The 24,512-nt window shown below is 43.7% G+C and overlaps 1 long non-coding RNA gene and 1 pseudogene across 1 annotated transcript in view; one reads left to right on the top strand and one right to left on the bottom strand.

Annotated features, from left to right (window-relative positions):
- Nucleotides 1–24,512, top strand: part of LOC138788045 (uncharacterized) — a 29,378-nt gene that overhangs the window by 4,482 nt on the left and 384 nt on the right. The window lies entirely within an intron of this gene.
- On the bottom strand, nt 1,144–23,489 carry LOC138789145 (sulfotransferase 1 family member D1-like; annotated as a pseudogene).

The following is a 24,512-nucleotide window of genomic DNA, read 5'->3' as shown; positions in this document are numbered from 1 at the left end:
TTATTGGGGGAGGGGTTTTGGGGTAGTGTATTAGTGTTTTTAACTTTTTTTTTTTTACACATTTGAAGTCCCTTTGGGGGACTTGTACATAGATTAGTTTGATTTTTACACTGATGAATGCTATGCCATAGGCATAGCATTGATCAGTGTTATCGGCGCTCTGCTCATTGAGCCTGCCTGTGCAGGCTTAGAGTAGCAGAGCGCCGATCGGACCGCATGGAGACAGGTAAGAGACCTCCAGCAGTCCGTTATACCGATCGGGACCCCCGCAGTCACACTGCGGGGGTCCCGATCGGTAAGTGACAGGGGACTCCCCCTGTCACTTACACTTAAACGCCGCGGTCGCGCCGCGATCGCGGCGTTTAAGGGGTTAATGACACGCGGCAGCGCGATCGCTGCAGCGTGTCATTGCCGGTGAGGTCCCGGCTGCTCACTGCAGCCGGCCCCCACCTCCTATGAAGCGCGCTCCGCTCCGGAGCGCGCTTCATAGCGGGAATAACACCCGTGACGTAAGGTTACGTCATGGGTCGTCTGGGGACAGACTTCCATGACGTAACCCTACGTCCAGGGTCGTCTAGGGGTTAAAGTGTCACTGTCGTGATTTTTTTTTTTGCAGAAATCAATAGTCCAGGCGATTTTAAGAAACTTTGTAATTGGGTTTATTATCCGAAAAATGCATTTTTATCATGAAAAAGCAGTTTGAAGCTCTCCCCCCTGTCTTCATTGTTCTCCTATGGAGAGAGCTAAAGAAAAGACCAAAACAGGACAACAAAGAGTTAATCTACAAATCCCTTACGGGATATCTTTTGTGACAGTCACCAGTGACCTGTCTGAGCTCTGATTACAGCTGTCACCCAGCTCCGTGCCTGTAATCCACTGTTATCTGCTTTCTGCTGCCGGCTAACTCCCTCCTTCCTCCTCCCCCCTCCCCTCTCCCTAGAACAGACAGGGTACGTCTCCTGCAACAAGTCACAATTTTCAGATTTTTCAGAGTGGATGAAAAAGAGGAAGGAGGGGGGGACCTGGGAAAAGGCTTTTTACATGCAGATAATGGCAGATTTGGCTAATAAATCCAATTACATAGTTTCTTAAAATCGCCTGGACTATTGATTTCTGCAAAAAAAAAAATACGACAGTGACTCTTTAAATCTCAGTCCTGAAGCAAAGCTCCGTGTCTGACATCTTTCTCTTGTAGTCTTCATCAAACTTTTCATTCTGAGCAACAGTGAAATGGTTCATCCAGTCTCCAGGAATACATTATTTAAACCAAAATATATATTTATTTTTATAATTTTAAAGGGAACCTGTAAGCAAATTGATGGTACCATGCCTATATAAATATTGATAGATGAAGTGTCGGATCCTCGGGGTAGGCGGGGACCACAGGAGCCAGAATGGTCTCATAAACAACGCGTTTTGAGGCATAAATTGCCCCTTTGTCAAGTAGGAGAGTCAAGTATGTCTCTCCTACTTGACAAAGGGGCAATTTATGCCTCAGGTGTTGTGTTCTTAGCACAACACCATCAGGTGAGCAGTTTTATTATCAGCTTGTTCGACCTACAATCTGTTGTTTGCGTTATCACCCTATGGCGCCCTTTCCACTTTTTAGCCCTATATAAATATTGACAGACTCTCTCATTATAAGCGACAGCTATTTAGACTGACATAATTCAGTATTTCGCAGAAAACATGATTTTAAAAAGAGTGAAGTATTATCTGCAAGTTGGTTTTCGTCTTGTTTTTTTCCACTAGAGTTGAACAAATTTTAAGCATGCTCAGGTCTGTCCGAACCAGAGCATGTGGCATTTGATTTGGCTGCTGAAGTTGGATGCAGCCCTAGGGAGTCCTGAAAAACATGGATACGACCTAAAACCAGCATCACAAGAGATCGCCTTTCAGTATTACAGCAAGGCTCCCCAGCTCTGGGTAGGTTATCAAATCATTGCTGCAGTATGTAAAAGATCATCTGACATCCACTTACCACACTGGCAGTCCAGCAATAACATCACTGGCTGCCGATCGGTATCCTTCGCATCCGGGGGCCAGGGCCTTCTGAAGGCCTCCAGGCCTGACATGTATATACCAGAGGCATGACTGTGTAGATTGCCTGTCAGCATAATGCTGACACGTACATTGCGCGGACTCCTTGATTTACTTTATATGCAGTTAATGGCTGGCTTGTCATAATGTTTTAGGCTATGTTCACACTACGTAAAAGTACGGCCGTTGTTGCCATCGGCAACAACGGCCGTACTTTATGCGTAGTGGAACAATGCCTTATTTTCAATGGGATCCCGGCCGGAGCATATACCCATCGTACATGCTCCGGCCGGGATCCCATGCGGGGCCGCAAAGAACTGACGTGTCAGTTTTCTGCTGCCGCAATTCAATGAATTGCGGCCGCAGGAAACCCTGTCAGTTCACACAGTGAAGCTCCAGCCGCTCACTTCACTGTGCGCTATGGGAAGCTCTGATGCGGGTTGGTGATGCGCTCGCATCAGAGCTCTGCGGCCGGGAAGATCATCTGATCGGTACTTACGTACCGTCCGAGTTGATTCGGGCAGAGACCGGCTGTTCCATGACCCGGACGGGTCACCGAACGGCCGGTCTCTTTATGTAGTGTGAACATAGCCTTATTTTTTACCACTTTCTACAATCACATGTGATTGTCCAACATTAAATATATTTAAATTCTAGAAACATGCCATTGATTTCAGGTAACATAAGTAGCATGATGCTAATCTGTGGGTGAAAATAAAAAATGGAAACCCACCTTTTGTTCATCTTCTTTCTTTTGTAAAATAAAAATGGATCATGATGGTTTAGTTGAAAGATCCCATCAATTTCTATGGGATTTAGACTAATGCCAAACTGATAAGTTTCTGTCAGACCTCTTTGGTTCTGTCATAATCATTTAGCACAGGAGCAGTGGAGTAGCTACCATGGAGGCAGGGAAGGCAGTTGCTATGGGGCCCCTGCCCACTAGGGGCCTGGGCCTGCCACCATGGTAGCTACATCTCACTGCACCCACATTCTGTGTCGGACTGAGCCACGGAGGATCCTCTGGTGGGCCGACCTCCTAATGTAATTACCTCGGCTGAGAGAGAGGTCCCGCCCACCAGCCAGGGTTCCTTGCAGAGCAGAGTCGCTGTAATTCTTCTACACTGCTTCCCCTTTCCTTCCGGCACATGTGACCTTAGGCAGACTCCTCCCCCTCCTCTCCTGCCTATGCGGCTCTTTGCTTGTCTCCAGCATGAGAGTCTGGTCATGTGATGTGTGCCCGACCCTGCCGAGCAGTGAAGGAAACAGATGGGAGGGGGAGGCCAGGCTGTGGGCAAAGGAGAAGCAGGAAACTGTCAGCCCTGTCCCCTGCTCACCCCTCCAGCTGTACTGGACATGTGTATAGCTGCTGCTCTCCTGGACTGCAGCTATGTCCACACTAGCACAGGATTTGTGTAGGTAAGTGTGTGTGTGCATGTGATGTGTATAATACAGTAGGTGTTTATTGTGTGTGTACAGTATGTATCTTTGGTGTATATGTGTGTGCAGTATGTTAGTATATATGTGAGCCATATGCATGTCATGTATATATATATGTGTAGTATCTAGTTATGTGTATAAAAGTGTGTAGTAATCATGTTGTGTATATGTGTGTGCAGTATCCAGGTATGCATACATAAGTGTGTACTATCCAGTTTTATGTATAAATGTGTGCAGTGGAAATGGCATGTGTATGTGTGTGTGAAGTATATGTGTGTACAGTATGTATGTCGTGTGTATATGTGTGTAGTAGTCGTGTATATCTGTGTGCAGTATACATGTTGTGTATATGTGTGTGAGGTATATGTGTGTATGTGTACAGTATACATGTCATGTGTATATATGTGTGTGAGACCATTGCCTCACTGTATAGCTGAGCACTGGAGTGACGTCATTGCAGACCATTGCCTCACTGTATGGCTGAGCACTGGAGTGACGTCATTGCAGAGCATTGCCTCACTGTATAGCTGAGCACTGGAGTGACGTCATTGCAGACCATTGCCTCACTGTATAGCTGAGCACTGGAGTGACATCATTGCAGACCATTGCCTCACTATTCATTAGAATGGTCTGGCCAGTACACTGAGGTAAATAGCACCGGCCCCAGTGCACGAAACCACCTTGTGTCATTTGTTTGTACAGAAGGAAGGTGGTCCATCAGCAGTAATTCCTCTGGTGGGCCCCGTGTACTCCAGTACAACACTGGCCATATCTGCCACCACTGACAGGGCTTCCTGCGCTGTCTGTCTCTTTTGTGGCTGGAGGCTGCATTGCACTTCCAGCCACAAGAGGCCTCACCACCACCCATGCACATACCTGACCCACCACAGGCCATCAGCGTTATTTCTCCCAGCTTCCTGGTGGGCGAGTAACATCATTAATGCTCCAGAGATCTGGGTGAACAAAACACCACAGAAATGCGCTTGGTCAGGTGAGTATGTGCATCCGAGGGGGGCCTGTACAATTTCTTGCTATGGGGCCCCATGAATCCTAGCTACGCCCCTGCACAGGAGCAGAACAAAAAAATCAAAATAACTTTACAGTTATGGAAAATTAGACATTTGAAACATTGAAAATTATCAGCAGAAAAACATCACCTGGTTCATCTAGTCTGTGTGGTGTCCCACTGTGGGTGTTGCTATCGTTTACACCCCTCGTAAAAGTCTGTACTTGTTTGTGGTCTTGTCACAGCTATAGTGTTACCAGAGATGACCACTAGATGTCGCTGTATCGTATAACTAAGGTCTAGAAGCTGCACAACTGAAGTATCCTAAAGGGTTATTGTTTGTGTGAGTCCCAGATTCTGTTATCCAGTAGGATTTCTCCTTTCTTCTCTCCTATGCTCTCTTTTCTATCCTATTTCTTTATTGCGCGGGTGTACTTAGGAAATCCTAACCATTCCGCTAATTCCAGGTAACAGGGTCTAGGCCCCTGTGTCAACCATTGGTACAGTTTTGCCAAAGCTAGTGGGCATCAGGTGGTGTAAAGACTATAGGAAAGGTCAAAACACAGGCACGGGTTGTTTCTTCTTCTTCTACAAATATTCTTCTCTACACTCCAACCTCCCGGCAGAGCACATTACTAAATGGGTTAAGACTCTCACGGCCCTCTCCTCTCTACTACGCTACCTCAGTACAACTTTATCAACTCTACTACATCCTACTCAGCACTTATCACACAAATCTGGTGGTTCTATGTTCATGTGTTTTTTGGAACTGTATCAAGTGTATCTCAAGATTACCTGCTGCACATTTACAAGTAGTAAACCAAGGCAATGTTATCACCTTAGTCTGTGATTATTCACTACCACCTAAACAGCACCTGCACTGCAACCTTGGGACATTTCCCCTTTCTGTGGGTGGCGGGTCCTACCACTATTCGGGAGGGTTACTACACCACTCTGGCCATCTGTGATAACAACACCTGTGACGTAATCCCAAAGGGCCCCACCAACAACCCGACAGGACACCGACCACAGGGGAAAAGGGTACAACCGGCCTTATAACCTAAAAGCAGGCGTGCCATCACACCTGTGTGCCCACCTGGCACTGGCGTCACTGGACAAAACCCCAAGGTCCAGATGTATCTCGGCCATCCACTACAGTAGTGGCGTCACACTTCCATCTAGCAAGTGACTGGCCGTCCCAAACACTACAACATCATCATCAGGGGGCACACCACATCTGCACATTTTACTACCTTACTTATTAGTCCACCCGTATTATTTCCTTTATTATTATTAATACTATTATTATCATCTGAGGATAGATATTTTGTGCATATATCTATATATATATATATATGTGTATAAATTCATTTACTGTGGATTTACCAACCACATCTGCTGGAAGCATCTACTACTCTTTCAGTAAAGTAACATTTTCTCACATTGCTCCTGGTTTTCCCCCAAGCTAACTACAGATTGTGCTCCGTTCTTATGTTCAGTTTCCTATTAACCCCTTAGTGACCGCCATACTGCCTTTTCACGGCGGCCACTAATGGGCTTTATTCCGATGCGTACGCCTTTTAACGGCGGGCGCATCGGAATAAATTACCACCCGGCGGCGGCTGCAGGACGGGTGATCAGCGGTCAGTGTGACCGCTGACACCCTCCTGTAACTGCCAGGAGCGGAGGATTCTCCGCTCCGGGCAGTTTAACCCGTTAAATGCCGCTGTCAAACCATGACAGCGGCATCTAACGGGTCACGGTGGATCCTGGACGGCGCCGTGGGTCACTTACGCGATTGCGATGTCCCGCCGTCCGGTCCTCCGATGTCTCCATGGTGATCCCGGGGTCCTAATGAAGGTCCCCGGGGTCACCATGGAGATGCCTCATGCTGACAGGGGTGGCTGTGGCTATTGCCAGCATGTCAGCATGAGGCATGATACAACACATTGCAGTACATCAGGTACTGCAATGTATTGTATCAGTGATCTAAGTATTTTACACTAGTGTACAGTAATGTATACTAGTGTAAAAGAAAAAAAAAAGTGAAATAAAATGTGCACCAAACACAACACAGCCCCCCCCAATAATAAAGATGCATTACATTCCCTATACCCAATAAAACGTAACATAAAAGTGATCAAAAACACAAATCCTATACATATTTGGTATCGCCACGTCCGTAACGACCCAATCTATAAAACTATATCAATAATTATATCGCACGACACACGCTGTAAAAAAAAAAAAAAAAAAAACAGTACCAGAATAGCTGTATTTTATCAATCCACTTTAGAAAATACGTCATAAAAGAGATCAAAAAGTCATATACATATAAAACTTGGTATCAATAGAAACTACAGATCTTCCCGCAAAAAATAAGCCCAAAACCAGCTCTGTCGCGCAAAAGATGAGAACGCTATGGATCTTGCAATGCGGCGACAGTTTTTGTGGGTTTTTGCTAGGAAGATAGTTTCTATTGCGCCAAAGTGATAATAGTTAAAAAAACCTACACAAATGTGGTATCGCCGTAACCGTAGTGACCCAGAGAATACATGTATTATGTTATTAGTGACCGCCGATACGGATTTTTACGGCGATCACTAATGGGCTCTATTCTGCTGCCATCAGCTCTTTATGGCGATGGTGCAGAATAGTGCAGCGGCGTCGGTAATGCCCGCAGCCCCCTCCTCTCAGCTGCCGGAGGTAGCTGAGGGGTTGGGGCAGAGTGTGGGGTCAGTCCCGGCAAGTCCCCTCACCGGCGATCGCCGTTATTATCAGTATAACGGCGGCCACTGTTAACAGACATTGCCAGCTGAACGCTTTCATCTTTTCTCACCGTGAATCCACAGTGAGAGGAGATGAGAACATGTCCCCCCCTGTCCCCAGAATTAACCCTAGTGACCTGGTCACTGACCCTCCCCTCCCTGGGCGGCCATCTGATCCAAGATGGCCGCCGCCATCACTGTGAACTGACTCACTGTTCACAGTGATGGATTCCTAAAAATGAACAAAGCTTCATTCTCTCCACCACCGAAGGTGGCGGAGAGCATGGGGCAATGATCGGTGACCACCCGATGTGGTCCCAGTACAAGTGATCAGCCGTATATACTATATACCACTGATTGCTTGTTCCAAATGGTGCCGGCACTTTTTTCGCCTGTCACCAAAGTCAAGTGCCCTGAATTACCCGTAACCACCCTGGATTACTTGTAACCACCCCAGATTACCTGTAACCACCCCAGATTACCTGTAACCACCCCAGATTGCCCGTCACCACCCCAGATTGCCCGTAACCAACCTAGATTGCCTGTAACCACCCTAGATTGCCTGTAATTTCCCCAGATTGTCCGTAATCTCCCTAGATTGCCCGTATCCACCCCAGATTGCCCGTATCCACCCCAGATAGCCCATAACCATCCCAGACAGCCCATAACCATCCCAGACAGCCCATAACCATCCCAGACAGCCCATAACAATCCCAGACAGCCCATAACAACCCCAAATTGCCCGTCACCACCCCAGATTGCCCGTCACCACCCCAGATTGCCCGTCACTATCCCAGATTGCCCGTAATCTCCCCAGATTGCCCTTAATCTCCCCAGATAGCCCATAACCATTCCAGACAGCCCGTAACCACCCCAGATTGCCACAGACTGCCTGTAACTACCCCAAATTGCCTGTAACCACCCCAGATTGCTCGCAACCACCCCAGATTGCTTGCAACCACCCCAGATTGCCCTTCACCACCCCAGATTTCCCGTCAACACCCCAGATTGCCCGTTGCAACCCCAGATAGTCAGTGAACACCCCCAGATTGCCCATCACCACCCCAGATAGCCAGTAACCACCCCTAGATAGCCAGTAACCACCCCTAGATAGCCAGTAAACACCCCAAGATTGCCCATAACCACCCCATATAGCCAGTAAACACCCCATAACCACCCCACATACAGCCAGTAAACACCCCCAGATTGCCCGTAACCACCCCAGATTGACCGTAACCACCCCAGATTGCCCGTAACCACCCCAGATTGACCGTAACCACCCCAGATTGGCACAGACTGCTCATAACCACCCCAGATTGCCCATAACCCCACCAGATTTCCTGTTGCCACCTCAGATAGCCAGTAAACACCCCGAGATTGTCCATTACCACCCCAGATAACCAGTAAACACCCACATATTGCCTGTAACTAAAATGACACTCCTCTTCTGAGCCCTGCTGTGTCGCATACAGTGGTTTATTCCCACATATGGGGTACCATTGTACTCAGGAGAACCTCCGTTACAAATTTTGGAGTGTTTTTTCTCCCCTGTTCCTAGTGAAATTGAGAAATTTCAAACCAAACAAACATGTTATTGGAAAAATTAAATTTTTTTCATTTTTACGGTCTAGTTTTTAATACTCTCCTCCAATACCTGTGGGGTCAAAATGCTCACCACACCCCAAGATGAATTCCTTGAGGGGTGCACTTTCCAAAATGGGGTGACTTTTGGGGGGTTCTATTCTGTAAACATTACAGGGGCACTGCAAACGCACCTGGCTCTCAGAAACTTCTTCAGAAAAATCATGCACTGAAAATGCTAATTGGCGCTCCCTTCCTTCTGAGGCCCGCTGTGTGCCCACACAGTGGTTTATGCCCACATATGGGGTACCGTTCTACTCAGGAGTACCTGCGTTACATATATTTGGGTGAGTTTTCTCCCCTGTTCCTCGTGAAATTGAGAAATTTCAAACTAAACAAACATGTTATTGGAAAAATTCTATTTTTTCATTTTTACTGTCTTCTTTTGAATACTTTCCTCCAGCGTCGGACTGGCCCACCGGGGAGCCGGGGGATCCCCCGGTGGGCCCCACCCCCTCCTCCTCTTGCAGGGCCCTTCCCCTAAGCCAGAGAGGGGCCTCCCGTTTGGAAGCTGCCTAGTGACGGGAGCTCAAGGGGCCCCCTGCTGGCTCCCACACTGCTGGGGTGAGTTCAGCACAGCATCAGGGCCTGTTCTTTGTATAATCATTGGCCCTCCCCTCCCCCCTGCTCACCTGACTCCCTTACATCAGCTCTGGGCCTCAGCGCTGCCCTCTTCCTGCCTGTCAGGAGAGCGGCAGCAGCAGCAGCAGGGCCTCCTCCATCCCCCCTCCCCTCTGCAGTCATGTGACTCTCCTGTTGCTGTGTGTGCAGTCGGTGCACAGGAGATGGGGAGAGGCTGCAGGCTGCCCGGCCTGGCTGGGAGAAGATGGAGACAAGAAGACTGAAGCTTCCTGCCCTGCTGAACATGTGAGTGTGTGTATATACTTGTCTATCTGTCATCAGTGTGTGTCTGTACATGTGTCATGTGTTTATGCATGTGAGTGATATATGTGTGTTTTCTATCATGTATATAGTGTATATATTATGTAATGTAGTTCTATAGATGGTTTATATGTGCAATCTGCATGCTTTTGTATCTGTGTATCCATGTTGGTGAGTCTGTGTGTGTTAGTATGATTAGATGTATATATGTAAGGTGTGTTGTGTCTGCATGTTTGTGTATGTCTGCAGTATGTCTATTTGAGTATATATGTATACAGTGTGTATGTCTGCAGTATGTCTATTTGAGTATATATGTATACAGTGTGTATGGCTGCAGTATGTCTATTTGAGTATATATGTATACAGTGTGTATGGCTGCAGTATGTCTATTTGTGTATATATGTATACAGTGTGTATGGCTGCAGTATGTCTATTTATGTATATATGTATACAGTGTGTATGGCTGCAGTATGTCTATTTATGTATATATGTATACAGTATGTATGTCTGCAGTATGTCTATTTGTGTATATATGTATACAGTGTGTATGGCTGCAGTATGTCTATTTATGTATATATGTATACAGTGTGTATGGCTGCAGTATGTCTATTTATGTATATATGTATACAGTGTGTATGGCTGCAGTATGTCTATTTATGTATATATGTATACAGTGTGTATGTCTGCAGTATGTCTATTTATGTATATATGTATACAGTGTGTATGTCTGCAGTATGTCTATTTGAGTATATATGTATACAGTGTGTATGTCTGCAGTATGTCTATTTGAGTATATATGTATACCGTGTGTATGTCTGCAGTATGTCTATTTGTGTATATATGTATACAGTGTGTATGTCTGCAGTATGTCTATTTGAGTATATATGTATACAGTGTGTATGTCTGCAGTATGTCTATTTGTGTATATATGTATACAGTGTGTATGTCTGCAGTATGTCTATTTGAGTATATATGTATACAGTGTGTATGTCTGCAGTATGTCTATTTATGTATATATGTATACAGTGTGTATGTCTGCAGTATGTCTATTTGTGTATATATGTATACAGTGTGTATGGCTGCAGTATGTCTATTTGTGTATATATGTATACAGTGTGTATGTCTGCAGTATGTCTATTTGTGTATATATGTATACTGTATGTATGGCTGCAGTATGTCTGTGTATATATGTATACAGTGTGTATGGCTGCAGTATGTCTATTTGTGTATATATGTATACTGTATGTATGGCTGCAGTATGTCTGTGTATATATGTATACAGTGTGTATGGCTGCAGTATGTCTATTTGTGTATATATGTATACAGTGTGTATGGCTGCAGTATGTCTATTTGTGTATATATGTATACAGTGTATATGGCTGCAGTATGTCTATTTGTGTATATATGTATACAGTGTGTATGTCTGCAGTATGTCTATTTGTGTATATATGTATACTGTATGTATGGCTGCAGTATGTCTGTGTATATATGTATACAGTGTGTATGGCTGCAGTATGTCTATTTGTGTATATATGTATACTGTATGTATGGCTGCAGTATGTCTGTGTATATATGTATACAGTGTGTATGGCTGCAGTATGTCTGTGTATATATGTATACAGTGTGTATGGCTGCAGTATGTCTATTTGTGTATATATGTATACAGTGTGTATGTCTGCAGTATGTCTATTTGTGTACAGGGTGGATTTGTTTTAAATCAAACTGATTTAAATCACGATTTAAATCACGATTTAAATCACTAGTCCGGAAGGCTTGATTTAAATCAGTGATTTAAATCAAAGTTTCTACCTAAACTAGTTCTTGCTACTTTAACATGCAAGTAGATGAAGATTTTTAGAATCACTTTTTATATTACTTTTTTCTCCCCAGTTTAATGGGTTAATCATTCATATTTGGACACCACTGTTCTGTTGTACTTAGGAAGGAGAAAAATAATCCTGAACTTAATAACAATTTAAATGGATTTATTCAACTGAAACAATAACAACATTACAGCATACGTTATTTGCTTAAACAAACATCCATGTTAACTAATTTGGCTAAACAAAAAAAAAAAAAATAGTCCAAACAATCAGAAACATATTGTCTAACTTCTTGGACTTGGTACTGAAGGGGATGATTCTGTATTCATAGGTTTGTAGAACAATCTCAACTCTGTGTTGTAACATTTGAGAACATATACAGCCTTTATTCTACTGAGTTAAACAACTCAGCTTTATCTCATGATGGAAGAACCTTTGGATGGTAAAATATTTTCCTCAAAAAGCAGTTTATTGAAAAAAATCCGATTTAAATCAAAAAAATCCGATTTAAATCAAAAAAATCCGATTTTTTTGATTTTTTTAAAAAAATCATTGATTTTTATCCACCCTGTTTGTGTATATATGTATACTGTATGTATGGCTGCAGTATGTCTGTGTATATATGTATACAGTGTGTATGGCTGCAGTATGTCTATTTGTGTATATATGTATACTGTATGTATGGCTGCAGTATGTCTGTGTATATATGTATACAGTGTGTATGGCTGCAGTATGTCTATTTGTGTATATATGTATACAGTGTGTATGGCTGCAGTATGTCTATTTGAGTATATATGTATACCGTGTGTATGTCTGCAGTATGTCTATTTGTGTATATATGTATAGAGTATGTATGTCTACAGTATGTCTATTTGTGTATATATGTATACTGTATGTATGTCTGCAGTATGTCTATTTGTGTATATATGTATACTGTATGTATGTCTGCAGTATGTCTATTTGTGTATATGTATACAGTGTGTATGTCTGCAGTATGTCTATTTGTGTATATATGTATACTGTATGTATGTGATGAGAAGTTCACACTTTGGAGGTCCAGTTGTGCCGGAGATCCGTGAGGCTTAGGCTCTGATCAGCTGAGGATTCTCACATCACAGATGATAGGTGTTGTAGTAGATATAACAGTAATGCTTTAATCAATGGATGACGGGTTTCATCAGATGAGATCATCAGATCTATTGAGGATTCCCTTAGAAACGCCTCATCCATTGATTTAAATCTTACTCCTACGTCTAATACGACACCTATCATCTTTGATGTGAGAATCCTGAATCAGCTGATCAGCGCCCAAGCCTCACGGATCTCATGCACAACTGGGACCTCCAGAGTGCAAACTTCTTCTCAACTATTGTACCGACTCAAGAATAAAGATATAAGCAGCAGACACAGACACAAGTGGAATAATGCCCCCCTCACCAAACTGCACCCCCTCTGGAGCAGCAGTAGTATCAGTGATAGGTAGGATTATGCCCCCTAACCAGACTGCACCCCCTCCGGAGCAGCAGTATCAGTGATAGGTAGGATAATACCCCCCCTCACCAGACTGCACCCCCTCCGGAGCAGCAGTATCAGTGATAGGTAGGATAATACCCCCTCACCAGACTGCACCCCCTCCGGAGCAGTAGTATCAGTGATAGGTAGGATTATGCCCCCTAACCAGACTGCACCCCCTCCGGAGCAGCAGTATCAGTGATAGGTAGGATTATGCACCCCTCATCTGACTGCACCCCCTCCGGAGCAGTAGTATCAGTGATAGGTAGGATTATGCCCCCTAACCAGACTGCACCCCCTCCGGAGCAGCAGTATCAGTGATAGGTAGGATTATGCCCCCTCATCTGACTGCACCCCCTCCGGAGCAGCAGTATCAGTGATAGGTAGGATTATGCCCCCTCATCTGACTGCACCCCCTCCGGAGCAGCAGCAGAGGCAGCACTAAAGTAGTAAAAATTCTTCGTTTTAGCTCTGAGAAAGGCAAAACATTGCACAAGAGGGAGTTAATAAAGTCACAAGATTTTTTACTACTTTGGTGCTATCTTCGCTGCTGAATTATTGTACCAAGTCTCCTGGTTCCGTTGAAAGGGCTGCAAGCGGCATCAAGGTGTACAAACCACCGCTAAAGTGACTGGCGGTGTTGGGCTTGTAGCATGACCGCCGAAGGTGAGCAGCAGGTTTAGCCACTTACACACATTTGTTCTGCAGTAATAAGCTATGTGCGCCGCATGGTGTTCTCTCTCTTCTAGTAGTAGATGTATAAAATGGCAGATTACATCTTAAAGCCATGTTCACACAACATATGTCTTGCATAAATCTTAGCTGTTGTTGCAATTTGCAATAACAGCCGCGATTTATGCAAAACATACGTTGTATTGGAATGAATGGAATCCCAGATGGAGCGTATACACATAGTATACACTCCAGCCACACGAAAAACTGACATGTCATTTTTCTGCGGCCGTACAGACATGGCAGTTCACACAATGGAGTGTGCGGCTCTGGCCACACGCTCCGTTGTGTGCAGTGGTGAATTTGGATGCGGGTGCACACTGGTGCACCTGCATCCGAATTCAGCAGAAATGAAGATCATCCGGCCAGTACTGCAGTACTATCCGGGATGATCTCCAGTAACACCGGCTGCTCTGTGACCCGGCTGCATCACAAAACAGCCGGTGTTATATGTGGTGTGAACCCAGCCTAAATCTAGGTTCACACACAGTATTTTTGCTCAGTATTTTGCAACCAAAACCAGGAGTAGATTGAAAACACAGAAAGGCTCTGTTCCCACACTGTAGAAATTTAGTGGATGGCCGCCATTTAATGGCAAATAATTGGCGTTATTTTAAATTTCAACAGCGTGTGAACAGAGCCTTTCTGTATTTCAGATCCACTCCCGGTTTTGGTTACAAAAAAAATGACCAAACTACTGTGTGAACCTAGCTGTGACACCATGCTTACCGCTTTCTTTCCACTGGTGCACTCCTGCTGCTTCTACTGGTCCTGACTCGCTGACAACCCGCTCAGCCAATCACTGCAATGACCTGCTGCAGCCATTGATTGTGAATATTTGCAGTCTTTAAAGTGTTAACTGTTATTTGAATGAACTTTTGACATATGAGAGGTTTAGCTTGGTCGGGGTCTCTCTGATAGTAACAGCCAGGTGAAGCATCACTCCCAGACCTTGTGCGCAGTCCGGCTGATTACAGGTCACTGTCTCCACTATATTATATAAAGTTTGTTTCCTGTAATCAGCAGAACCCATAAGAAATACATGTTATTAAATGGCCCAGATTGCAGCCGGGCTGCATAGACTTGGGCAGCGTGCGGTTATGGACGGTGCATTTATGGAGGCATACACGGATGTGTGCAAGAGCCTGGACTGTCATCATAAAAACTTTTGACATCATGCAGACGTGTGAAATGTTTCGATCAGTCGGGGTGTCAGTGCTGAGACCTCATCTGGGGGCTAGATCATCACTCCATCAGTCATGTTACACATGACGGGCCCATAGACTATAATGGAACCCATCTCTTATAATGAGTGCTCAGCCCCTCACTTGCATTATGATGGACTGAGTGACATTCTGGCCATTGTTGGGTGTCTCACCCCTGAGACAGATTAAACTTTTAATCACGTCTGTCTGACATTTTGTATTGACCTTAAAGGGGTATTCCGGTGAAAAATATTTTTTTTAACTAACTGGTGTGAGGAAGTTATACGAATTTGTTTATTACTTCTAATTAAAAATCTCCAGTCTTCCCGTACTTATCAGCTGCTGTATGTCTTGCAGCAAGTGGTGTATTCTCTCCAGTCTGACATAGTGCTCTCTGCTGCCACCTCTGTCCATGTCAGGAACTGTCCAGAGCAGGAGAGGTTTTCTATGGGGATTTGCTGCTGCTCTGGACAGTTCCTGACACGGACAGAGGTGGCAGCAGAGAGCACTGTGTTAGATTAATAAGAATACACCATTTCCTGCAGGACATACAGTAGCTGATAAGTACTGAAAGACTGAAGATTTTTAACTAGAAGTAATTTACTAATCTGTAACTTCTGACATCAGATTTAATTTTTTTTTTTTTATCAGAGTACCCCTTTAACGCTTTAATGACCACTGATGTGCTTTTCATGATGGTCCTTTAAAGTCTTATTCCAGCCCAACAGCTTGTGGTGAGGCTAGAATAAACCGTCATGGGTCTCCTCTGCTGGAGATTGTAATAGAGGAGCAGACTAGATGGTCATTTTTTCCTTCATCTTCTGAGGCTGTGTTCACACATGACATTTTTTATGTGTTTTTACAGCAATATTGTTGGAATTTCATTAAAGTTTCTACATAAATGGTGCAGTTTTACCACAACTGCATAAATCAGTAACAACTGTATAAGTGACTGGCAGTGCACTAGTGTTGCTGGTCACATACACAGCTCTATGCAAAGTCGCTGTAGTAACGTGAAAGGTTTGGCGCTGATTATGTCTTTATATGTTGGGTGGGCCCCAAGAATTAATTTCCCTGGTGGGCCAAGGTACCCCAGTCCGACACTGCTTTCCTCTAATACCTGTTGGGTCAAAATGGTCACCAAACCCCAAGATGAATTCTTTGAGGGGTGCACTTTCCAAAATGGGGTGACTTTTGGGGGGGTTCTATTCTGCTGACACTACAGGGGCTCTGCAAACGCACCTGGAGCTCAGAAACTTCTTCAGAAAAATCATGCACTGAAAATGCTAATTGGCGCTCCCTTCCTTCCGAGCCCCGCTGTGTGCCCACACAGGGGTTTATACCCATGTATGGGGTACCGTTCTACTCAGGAGAACCTGCGTTACATATATTGTGGTGAGTTTTCTCCCCTGTTCCTCGTGAAATTGAGAAATTTCAAACTAAACAAACATGTTATTGGAAAAATTAAATGTTTTCATTTTTACTGTCTTTTTTTAATACTTTCCTCTAATACCTGTGGGGTCAAAATGGTCACCACACCCCAAGATGTATTCTTTGAGGGGTGCACTTTCCTAAATGGGGTGACTTTTGAAGGGGGGTTATTCTGCTGACACTACAGGGGCACTGCAAACGCACCTGGCGCTCAGAAACTTCTTCAGCAAAATCTTAACTGGAAATGCTAATTGGCGCTCCTTCCCTACTGAGCCCCGCTGTGTGCCCACACAGTGGTTTATGCCCACATATGGGGTACCGTTCTACTCAGGAGAACCTGCATTACATATATTGGGGTGAGTTTTCTCCCCTGTTCCTCGTGAAATTGAGAAATTTCAAAGTAAACAAACATATTATTGGAAAAATTAAATTTTTTCATTTTTACTGTCTTCTTTTGAATACTTTCCTCTAATACCTGTGGGGTCAAAATGGTCACCACACCCCAAGATGTATTCTTTGAGGGGTGTACTTTCCAAAATGGGGTGACTTTTGGGGGGGTTCTATTCTGCTGACACTACAGGGGCACTGCAAACGCACCTGGCGCTCTTCAGCAAACTTCTTCAGCAAAATCTGAATTGGAAATGCTAATAGGCGATCCTTCCCTTCTGAGCCCCGCTGTGTGCTCATACAGTGGTTTACGCCCACATATGGGGTACCATTGTACTCAGGAGAACCTGCGTTACAAAATTTGGGGTGCATTTTCTCTCATGTTTATTATGAAAATGAGATACTTTAATCTTAACAAATATATTATTGGAAAATTTCTATTTTCCATTTTTTTCCGGCCTAATTGTGAATACTTTCCTCCAACCCATGTAGGGTTAAAATGCTCATTATACCCCCTAGATTAATTCTTTAAGGTGTCTAGTTTCCAAAATGGGGTCACTTATGGGGGTTTCCTGTTCACAAGCCTCCTAAATCAACTTAAAAAAAGAACTGGTCCCTAAAAAAATCAGTTTTGGAAATTTCATGAAAATTTGATAATTTGCTGATACATTTCTAAGCCCCGTAACACCCTAAAAAAGTGAAATATGTTTACGAAATGAAGCCAGAATAAAGAGGACATATTGATCATGTGACTTACTAACTAATTTTTGTCATGTGCCTTTTTTTTTAGAAGCAAAGAATTTCAAAATTCGTAAAGTGCAAAATTTTCAAATTTTTTATTATATTTTGATGTTTTTCACAAAAAACACACAAGACAGTGACCAAATTTTGCCACTAACATAAAGTACCATATGTTAGGAAAAAACAATCTCAGAATCGCTAGCATACGTTAAAGCATCACTGAGCTATAAGCGCATAAAGTGAGACAGGTCAGATTTTGAAAAATGAGCCTGGTCATTAAGGCCCAAACAGGCTTGGTCCCTAAGGGGTTAAAAACACTTTTCCTTCTTTTCTCCAGATTCTACAAATTTATTTCCAGAGGTTTTACGCTTTTTGTAGCCCGTCATAAGAGGTACTCTGGCTTTTTAAAATTTGTTATATGTTGCTGCCCTGGGGGAGAACATATGAAATATACTTTTCTTAACTACTCACACTCCTCCAGTGACCTTCTGCAGTGTCTTAGGGTCTCCCACTTAGCAATCCTGCTGCCACTTCCAAAATAGTCCTGGCAGTGACAGCCCACTCAGCTAATTACTGGCCACACTGCTGTCTCACCTCAGTCAGTGACTGCCAAGATGAGTTTGTCTTGGAAGTGGCAGTGGAATTGTTCAGCGGGGGACCTGTAGATGCTGCAGGCGGACACTGAGTGATCCTAGAAAGGTGACAATGGGATGTTTCCTATGTTCTTTGCCAGGGCAGCAACATATAAACAATTTTGAAGGGCTGGAGTACCCATTTAAAACCACTTCCTACTTTTTAAGTTGCCAGGACGTAGAACATGAAGGATGTTATAAATTGTGAACTAGTGGGTACATAATGTGTGCAATATGCTGTCTGCACACATATCTCTTGTTGCTGTCATAGGTAAAAGGCTTGATTTAAAAGGCATGATTGCCCACTTTCTGGCTTAGGGTGCCTTCACACACACACCGGATCCACAGCAGATCCGCAGCAGATTTGATTGTGCAGATTTGATACCTTGTTCGGTTATTTAGATCTAATCTGCTGCTGAAAATCCGCTGCAATGCGGTGTGTGTGAAGCTACCCTTAGGGTTTCATATACTGTTCACACGTTGCTGTGGTGAAAGTGTGTTTTGAGTGGACAAACTGTGGAGCACCACATGCCAATGATGTAAGAACAGCACATTGGCTTTGACGGTGTGCGAGGGTGAACTGACAATTTACAGTGGAGCAATTCACCACCAAAATGAAATAGGGGGCTTCCAGACATGTGTCTAAAAGGAACAGTTTAGTGAACCTTGTTTCATATCGGGCTCTGAAGCTGCTAAAAAATCACAAGGGCGCCTCTGCCAATGAAGTTACATTTGCAGAAGAGGCTTCAATTTTCTCAGCAATATCAGAATTGGACCTCAGCTCATTGGGAAAGAGTGTACTTCTTGTATTAGTCAAGTTTAGACTTAAACCCAATTGAGAAGTCAACTTTGATTGTTGTGTTTGCTCTATGGATCCTCCCCCATGCACCCTGCAGCAGCTGTGTAATGCTCTCAGCATGGCTGTAGATGCCTGTGGCAACCTACTGCACAACCTTTTTGAGTCACTCCCTCAGCATGGCTCTAGATACCTGCGACAACATACAACCTTTTTGAGTCACTCCCAGCCTATCTAGCTGTTGTTTGTGTAGCACTTGCCAGTTCCTCTGGATATTAGCTGGTGATCATTATAATGTGACTCGACTGTGTAATTCTGCCATGGAATTTTTATTGCACATACAGTTACCTTTTCTCATAAAGGGAGTTGAAGACTGGTCTAAAATCTCATCAGGTATGGTTTTATAATTGACCATGTCATCTTCTCCAGAGTATCATCACTCATCTCTTTTTCCAAAAACTTCAGCATCTTTCTTATTTCTCTCTTTGGATCCTATCAAGGACAGAACATTTGGATAGAAATCATGATGATGATAATAAAAATTGTTTAAGATTGTTTATCGTTAACCTAAAATCATTCACCATATTACACAGAACAATAGTCGTTAGTTATGCTGTGTTTACACGGAGCGATTATTCATCCAATCGATTGATTAACAATTTAGAAATAACAATGTTTTTATAACGATCAGCATTTAGATGGAACGATATTTAGTTTGGAAAAATCGTTATTGCGATCGTTTTTTAAGATCGCTTAAGCCTCACACATACTGTGAAAGACTGTTTACACAAAGCAATCTGCAAATTTTTTGCGAACAACCAACAATGTCGATTTGAGAACAATGTTGACACGATGTTGAAAGATCAAAATGAACGATTTGTCACTCATTTCTTCACTGTGCTTACATGAGCCAATTATCTCTGAAATGCGATCGTCATTGCAAAAATTCGAACGATAATTGTTCCGTGTAAATGCACCTTTACTATCGTTACTATGATCGTTACTGCGATTGTTACTACAATGGTTTACTCCATCTGATCCCAGCAAAACAATGAACAATGTGCAATTACACTGAACGATTACAGAACTTGAGTGAACAAATGTGGAATTACAGTGAAACATTAGTGACCTGAAAGGTTCAGATCTAAATCAACAATCAGCGACACACAAACAATTTTTCAATCGTTGCCTGCAGTTGCACAGAATGATTATCGTTTAAATCATTAAAAAATTTTTTCGCACGATAATCATCCTGTGTAATAGGGCCCTTTTACTCAGCCCCACATGTGGCCATGTAAGGATGCGAGTGCCAGACAGTGAGGTTTGCACTGCCTTCAGAAGGCATGATTAATTGCGTGGCCTGGCTGCACAAATGATCTTGATGTATTGTTTGTGCTGACATTTAAAGGGGAACTCCGGGTAGAGGTTAAAAAAATGAAACTTCTGCAGAAGCATATAACAATACAAAGAGCAGGAGACAATGTGGATTGACACAGAGGCAATTTTTTTTAACTTCCTGGATTTTTATCAGCTACCAGTGTGGCAAAACCGTACAGATACAGTAATACAATGTATAGACACATCTATATAATTTTTTATGTACTTTTAATAGAAAATCCGGAGTTCCCCTTTAAATATATTGCTATCAGCCACACACCACCTGTTTACACATAGAGATATGTGGACCAGAGCTATACATTTTGAAGCCACACAGATGTGATCAGCTGACGAAAGAGCATTTTCCTTCTAAAGCCCCTATTCCACAGGGCGATGCAGAGGACCAAATGAGCGCTATTAGCGCTTGTTTGCTCTTCGTTTCCCCGCTCGCTGCAGCCGCTGTAAGTCCAGGGAGGGCCGCGGAGAGGTGCAGGGGGGGTTGCCCAGGTGATCGCTAGATCGTCCAGGCAGCCCATAGCATACAGCAGCGGTCTGCTGCCACCGCTCCTATTCCACAGAGCGACGGCAGTATATTGTTGCTGTATCAGCCGTTTGTTTTTTAACATGCTTGAAAGACAAACGACTGCACAATCAGTCGACATGAACAATGTCGGCTGATCGTTGGCTTGTATTCCACGGGACGATTATCGTCCGTAACGGCCGATATTGGCCAAATACGGACGATAATCGTTCATTGGAATAGGGCTTTAATGCTGAGTTCACACACTGTAAGACAGTGGTCGTTCTGTGACACTGCAGTACTGTAGTACTGGATGGATAAACTTAAAGGGGTATTCCAGGTTATTTTGATATTAATGCTACTGATTTCTCTTGTAATATAATTAATATATCTCATTGGTTTCTATAATAAATTTTGTCTCTTTCTCTCTATTTTTATGTAAGTCACGTGTTTCTGTGACGTCACCGAACCGGAAGTGTGGGGACTTCCCCGACTCGGCCGGCCTCTTGGTGTTTATGTAGTTAGAAAGCTAGCAGAGCTTTACAAACGGCCTCCCTGCGCACGGGAGATCACATGACACCCTGTTCCCGGGCGGCCTGTCAGTGTGAAGGAGGTCGCATCCACCTCCTGTATAATCACTAAAACCCTCCACCCCCTGCCAGTATAATCATACCGATGTCTCCCCCGGCCCCCTCCATCCTGTGTATACAGTCCTTTTCAAAGATCTCTCACCCCATCCCCCGGTCTCGGCACCTCTTGCACTCAGCTGACAGGCTCTCTCTCTCTCTCTCTCTCGCTGTGTGTGAAGCAGGAGAGATTTCTTTCCTGCTCTGTACACAGCTCCTGTCAATTGCCCCGATAAAACTCAGCTGCCAGGCACTGTGTACGGAGCAGGAAAGAAATCTCTCCTGCTTCACACACAGCGAGAGAGAGAGAGAGAGAGAGCCTGTCAGCTGAGTGCAAGAGGTGCCGAGACCGGGGGATGGGGTGAGAGATCTTTGAAAAGGACTGTATACACAGGATGGAGGGGGCCGGGGGAGACATCGGTATGATTATACTGGCAGGGGGTGGAGGGTTTTAGTGATTATACAGGAGGTGGATGCGACCTCCTTCACACTGACAGGCCGCCCGGGAACAGGGTGTCATGTGACCTCCCGTGTGCAGGGAGGCCGTTTGTAAAGCTCTGCTAGCTTTCTAACTACATAAACACCAAGAGGCCGGCCGAGTCGGGGAAGTCCCCACACTTCCGGTTCGGTGACGTCACAGAAACACGTGACTTACATAAAAATAGAGAGAAAGAGACAAAATTTATTATAGAAACCAATGAGATATATTAATTATATTACAAGAGAAATCAGTAGCATTAATATCAAAATAACCTGGAATACCCCTTTAACCATTGCAGACGTCTGGAGCCGCACTTTGCATTGTCTGCACTGTCAACTTTGTCATTGTCTGCACTATTCAATGAATAGTGGCCGCACCAAATTGAGATGTCAGTTTTGAGTGCGGCCACATGGAATTCCGGCTGCAGTGTATACAGTGTCATACTGTCAAGTGATTCTAACCAAACTCATACAGGGGTTGCATTTACTCAAGTGTGAATAGGGCTGGGATAGGTAATAGCATTGCTACCTCTCTCCTCATGAATGAGTACAAAACAGTAATGCATGTGTGCATGTATGATTTGAGGTTTTCTTTACCTCTTTCATGTCTTCATAGAATAAATACAGGATGTTGTACTTGTTCCTCTTTTCCCACCAGCCTTTTACATGATCATGCCATGAACCATAGCTCACTAAAAGCAAAATACCAATAACAGGCTAGATATACTTATCTATTGTATGATATCTTGTTTTTTAAACAGTGGGGGAGATTTATCAAACATGGTGTAAAGTGAAACTGGCTCAGTTGCCCCTAGCAACCAATCAGATTCCACCTTTCATTCCTCACAGACTCTTTGGAAAATGAAAAGGTGGAATCTGATTGGTTGCTAGGGGCAACTGAGCCAGTTTCACTTTACACCATAAAGTAAAATAAATCACCCCAAGTATCTTTATCTTACCATTTCCTTTTATGTAGTTGTCTAAGAATGTATGTATCCCATGGTCCTGGGTCAGGCAATGCTTTCACAATTTGGTGAAAGAAATAGTATGACACTGCCACATCCTTGGCATTTCTTGCAACGTAAATAATCTGTTTGGAAACAAATAACATATATTTAATTTGTGCTCAAAATATAAGATGTCAAAGTTCTGTTCTGCTGTAAACTCCCAATAAATCCACGGGCCACATGAATTAGCCCCATACAATCAACTTACAGCTTCATGCACATGACAGAGAGGGTAGCTCTGCACAAGAACATGGAGTTCCCTGTCAGGTAGTACAGAATGTTTCATGCAGCAGAATATGTTAGAGACTTTAAAAGCCAATATTTTAGCAAAACCATATATTTTTCTGTCATTGTTATAGTAACATAGAAACATAGTTAATAAGGTTGAAAAAGACAAGAGTCCATCAAGTACAACCTACAGAAATCCTACTGGTTTGATCCATATGAAGGCAAAAACCCTTATGAGGCAGATGACAATTGCCCCATCACAGGGAGAAAATTCCTTCCTGGCTCCAAAATGGCAATCAGAATAATCCCTGGATCAGCGTCCTATCACATGAAATCTAATGCCCTTAACGTTTAATATTATATTTATCAAGAAAAGCAAGGTACTGATATTTTGAAAGTACAGATCATGGCGCAAAAAATGACACCTCAAACAGCCCCATAGACCAAAGGATAAAATCGCTATAAGCATGGTAATAGAGCGATTTTAAGGAACAAACATTTCTTAAAAATGGTTTGAATTATTTAAAAGCCATTAAATAAAATCAAATCTCTGTAAGTTAATCTCTCCCCCCATGTAAAGATCCCCTTGTTAGGCAGCATACCTGTTCCCTATGTAGTTGGTATCCCTGTGTAAAAAAATCAAAACAATACTCACCTAGCTGCAGCAGTCCTTCTCTACTCTGGTGTAACCCCGGAGGGGTTATATCGGAGGAGCGGCCTGTCACTTGCTAGATGTTGTAATGTGACGCCACCTCTGTGGTGGATGGCCGAGATACAGCTGGACCTTGGGATGTTGTCACGTGACGCCAGTGCCTGGTGGGCACACATGTGTGATGGCACACTTGCTTTTATTTGACAAGACCGTTGTACCCTTTTCCCCTGGGGTCAGTGTCCTGCTGGGTTGCTACGGAGTCCTTTGGGGTGATGTCACGTATGGCCAGAGTGGTGTAGTGACCCTCACAGATAGTAGGACCCGCCACCCACAGAAAGGGGAGATTGTCCCGTCCCAAGGTTGTGGGGGGTACAGTATGCTCTGCTATGCAGGGCTGAACGAGTGTCCCCTGTTCCTTCCCCTTCAGACATGCACTGCAGACTCCATGGCCCGGTCCTGGTCCACAGATCAGTGGTTGGGAACCCCTGCATTAGATGAATTATTTTGTGTAATTTATTGTATTTTTGTTACATCTATTTTTGCCCCTTATTAAGCAAGGTTGCCACGTGGATGTTTTTTGGTATAT

Source organism: Dendropsophus ebraccatus, chromosome 4 (assembly GCF_027789765.1).
Source record: "Dendropsophus ebraccatus isolate aDenEbr1 chromosome 4, aDenEbr1.pat, whole genome shotgun sequence".
NCBI classification, from domain to species: Eukaryota; Metazoa; Chordata; class Amphibia; order Anura; family Hylidae; genus Dendropsophus; species Dendropsophus ebraccatus.
The sequence above is the reverse complement of the archived record's forward strand: the minus strand, read 5'-3'. Positions and strand labels throughout refer to the sequence as shown.